We start from the raw sequence: 4,933 nt of genomic DNA on the forward strand, positions 1-4,933 counted from the left end.
GAAGATAGTAGTTATAAAATTGATAGAACCTAAAACTGCAAGGCGTTGCTATCCATCGCAATACCCACCCACAAGAAGTAGTGGCAATTCTCTTCCCTTTGCTGACTAAAAGCTGTAAATTGGGGCTTATCGGGACCAATGTTACGAGCTTCTGGAATACAATGGGATCTTCGTAAAATCGATCCTTATGAGTCTTACAATCAATTCGATTGGAAAGTCCAACTTCCTCGGGGGTTGGCTTTGTAATGGAACATGAAAACACCTTTTTTGCTTCGCCTCTTTTCCAACCTCTTACCAACTCGGGATGGCCTCCTCTCGGTCAAGGATCCGACCTTCCCCTCGCTCCGGGGTTCTATACTTTCGATGCTTCTCTTTCGATACGATAGCTATCCCCTGTTTAGTTTCTCGGCTTCCTATCTCTTAGGAAAGACTAGCTGGATCAGGTTAAGGGAAGGAAGCACATCGATAACGCGCCCTCTTCCACCTATAGGTAGTTTGAGAGAAGTTTCTTTTGAAGTGGATACCTCAAGACCAAAAATAGCCCGTAATAATCCAGCTTCCGCGATATACGACGATTCGCTCGCTATCTGAGGCGTTAATTTACCTACTAAAATATCGCCAGTTTCTACCCAGGATCCCAACCTCACAACTCCATTTCTGTCCAAATTGCGGAGTAAATGTTCTTCTAGATGTGGTATTTGATCCGGGCTGTTTCCCTCTCGACGATGAAGCTTATCCCCCATCGTCTCACTGGCCGACCTTGACCCCTGTTATTTTTGGGTCATATCTAGTATTCAGAGTTTGCCTCGATTTGGTACCGCTCGCGCAGCCCTCACCGAAACAGTGCTTTACCCCTAGATGTCCAGTCAACTGCTGCGCCTCAACGCATTTCGGGGATAAACAAGGAAGTGAAATTCGGCGATGCCCCTTTCGGGGGGCATTCCGATTTCGCTAGTACCATCTTTTTTGCCGCGCAAATCCAAACGGATTGCTCATATTTATTTACCCTACCCCATTTCAAAGTTTGTGCCTTGTTTCAGCCCTTCCTTCATCTTAACCTTCCAGTACTAATCTATCTTTATGGGGACTCATCTGACCTCCGAGCTACCCTGTCAATTGTAAAAAGGATTCGAAGCGTACCGAAGACTCGAAGGATACTGAAGATTTGAAGGATACCAAAGATTCAAAGGATTAGGTTTTTCTAGGGTAATAACTTCCAAGTTTCAGAATTTAAGTGAAGAGACTTATTTTTTACCCATGGTTGTGATGCTCGGCGACGATCATCCGTGGCACAAGAAGGTTTGTCATCACAGGTAGATACATAGTATAAGTCCAAAGTCGATAGCTTATCATCCTCGACTTGTCACCAGCTCAATTGGCCTTGTTAAGATTGTACAAGGAGCAAAAGAAAAAAAAAAGGAGGGAAACGTGATGAGGCAATCAGTGTCGTGGTCCTCTTGGTTGTGTTCACTGTGTTCCTATTGTGTCCAACTCCTCCCTCGACAACACCTACATCCACCGGTAGTGGAGGGTTGCTCCTGCTCTGGTTCATGTGGACTAGAACATCAGGCGCCCTTCGGGCGCCCTACAATGATTTAAAGAATAAAAGCTACTATCATACTGGGTAGATAAAGACTTGTAGTTAGATGGTAGCTAAAATCTAAGCACATGCAGTTACATATAGAGTAATTGTTAGCATAACCACGGCATCAGCATCTAAGATGAGGCATATATGCACCAACATAAACATAGCACAAATTATGAAGCAACAACATAACCTCCATATCCTAATTTTAAAATGAAATGAAAAAAAATCTTATTTCTTATTGTGTTCCAAATCAACTAAACATGCATTGAATATCATGATGCCATGAAGCAGGTGTCATGTGCCTCAAGCTAAAATCATGTTTCTTACTGTGTTCAGAATCAAATTATGCATATAGCTAAATAATTCACCAAAATATCTAGTTTATACTAACACAACAATAAGTTTTTCAATACGAAACGTGTGATGTAGAGCAGCAGGCATTAATGTCGTCGTTTAGCAATATGCAGATCAGCTAGGGCTAGTGCAACTCCAATAAACCAAGGCATCAATGCCGTCCTTTAGCAACAAGCAGATCAGGTGGTGCAACTTCAAGAAATCCAAATTCGAGACGAATAGCCAATTCATAGAGCTTTTTTGCCTACAAGGGATGCAGTGATATTTATATCAGCACAATAGGTACTGCAAGTGTGCGACCTACATCCTTGAAGGAAAAATATAACCATAATAAAACAATAAAATAAGTGAAGCATCTAACTATTTACCATTGTCAGCTTATGATTTGTCGAATCTAGAAGGAAAAAAAGCATAGGAAGTCTTGCTTTACAGTATCATTGTCATGTTTGTGAATATTCATGTATTTCACTATTAAGCAATTTTGACCGAATAGTAAATCGGAATAAGTACTATTTTTAAAAGATGATTACATTGTATAAAGCAAGACAGCACAACTTCTGTTAATTTCAATAGGTAATTTTTAGCTTTATCATAATAAAATAATTCCTACTCTAAAATTAAGCCCACAATTATCATACCCACAGAGCTTTGGAAAAATGAAATAAGAAAATTGGAGACGTTGCGGGTTCAATGCCTAGAGGACACAAGATGCTTTGAGTGGGATATCAACTGATCTTGTCAACATTCTTCATGATGACTTGGGACTCATTGAGTTTATAAATTTCCAGATCCAAAAGAATCTTTATGGAATCAAACACATGGGTGAAATCTTCAAGAACTCAGCCTTAGAAACATAGAAAATCATACATTTAACAGATATATCAATCAATATCATTATTCTAGTATCCTAGTTCAAGTGTAAGCTTATTTTTATCCTTTTCAAGCTATGGCGATAGCGTCAGTTGCAATTTCAGGTTTGACATCAATCAAGCACCTCAAAAAAAGAAGAAGAGAAATACAGTCGTAGGACATGGAAAATAGTGAATACGATGTGTCTTGTGAGGGATTAAAACCGAGATTAATCTATCATCGGTAGCTACGAACAATTAAATGAAGCTAGCTATCTTTTGGTGGTTGTTCTAATTTTACATTTATTTAGTAGTAAATTTATCGCAAGTCATTTTCTTTTGGAGCCAGGTGAGTGGACTGGCTTAAAAGATTTTAGTTGGTGATACATACTAAATGAACTTTACTTGTATATCATATATTGGTCAAGATGGTGGGCTGAGCGCTCAGTCCATAAATATTTGATAAGCTTTTTGACTAAACTTGGCGCCTTTTCTAGAGCATCATGATCATTGCATAGTAATACTGTTGTGAATTAGATAAATAAAGAGAAAACAGAGGTACCTGCTTGCACTGCCTCCTGACCTTGAGGTTCTGATTCACCATGTGACAAATCCCCTTAAGCTCCTCCTGCATATATGCCTACATGTATATTTCAACAGATAAAGAATCCAGATTAAATGTCACCACCGAATGATCAATCAACAGTTTCAATTAGAATCCAGCAAGCTAAGGTAAACATTTAGGAATGGACCACATCACTCTCCTACATTACTTTTCTTGACATCTGAGTGCAGACTCCCTATCCATCATCCGGATGTTCCTGAATCCATCGGGTACCCACTACCAGTAGGTGCTCTTCATCCTCCTCGGCGTCACCAACACTGAGCAGTAGAAGAGGTAATCTTGAGCGCAATGGCCTGAAGAGTCCTATACTGCATTATCCTAGGTTGCATACAAATCCACGTGAAGGCCTCACCTTGGGGGCGATGCCGACGGCCTGCTGTGCAGATCGATGATGAGCAGCCTTGCAGGGGCAGCACCGCGTGGCCTGATGTTGAAACGACCTAGATTTTTCCACAAGGGGAAAAATCCACAGATTCGAATTATAATGTGATAATTCAAAAATTGAGCCACCACATTATCATATATCAGCTGTTATCATAGTCATACATCGTGAAAAACAAGATTACAACACATTTACTTTACAACTCTTAGTTAACAAGCCTATTACATCGTTTTACTAGCGGAAACACACACGAATCTTTTTCGGAGTCGATGTAGCGCGTCAGCGGTGAAGGCTCCTCCTTCACGGGTAATCATCAGAGTCGGCGTAGTTTATCAGCGGGCGTAGCCTTCATCTCCGAACCAAACTTGAGCGCAGGAACGAGACCACCTAATCCTTCTATTATCCGTAATTATCGTCATAGACCATGTTCAAAACCTGCTAAACAACTTTCAGTACGATTTGTACTGGCCACTGGCTCCCACCCTATGCTTTTGCGTAAGCTTTGTGGTAAGTGGAATGCAAAGGGTAGATCAAGAGTACTATATATGGTTGTAGTTTTCCTATACAAGTTCATCAATATTTTATAATAATTCATCAAGTTTTATTCCATCTCAACCACACATCCATCCATCCATCCCATCACACACATCTCACCACACTCTCACTCTCTAGGCGGCAGGTACGACTCCCGCTCGTGCCTTGCCTCAACGGCCAACGCTGGATCCAACACAAACCCAGGGGAAGGTAGAAGGGACTCCTCTCACTAGTCAAGCGAAGCGGAACATAGGAAAGGTCCATAGCCGAGAAGACGGCATATGTATCGATCGATCAACCAAACTCTGCAGAGGTTTACACTAACCACAAGATCACCATCATCGACGATCCGGCTCGTCTAGGCTGATACCGGGCTGCCTTCCAACTAAATACGATGCCACCCTACCACTCAGGACTGGGGCCATACCGGAGTACCACCGGCATGCTGAGACTGTGAGGCGTAGTACCGGGCCCCCAAAGGTCACTACGCTGTCTTAGGAGGGTGTGGGTCCTCATGCCCGTACCTCCCTACACTATCCGCTATCAATCTAGTAGTAGTGGCACCGCACTAGCTGGTCGTACATCCGTCCCGCACCATAATA

Source organism: Sorghum bicolor, chromosome 4, assembly GCF_000003195.3.
Source record: "Sorghum bicolor cultivar BTx623 chromosome 4, Sorghum_bicolor_NCBIv3, whole genome shotgun sequence".
NCBI classification, from domain to species: domain Eukaryota; kingdom Viridiplantae; phylum Streptophyta; class Magnoliopsida; order Poales; family Poaceae; genus Sorghum; species Sorghum bicolor.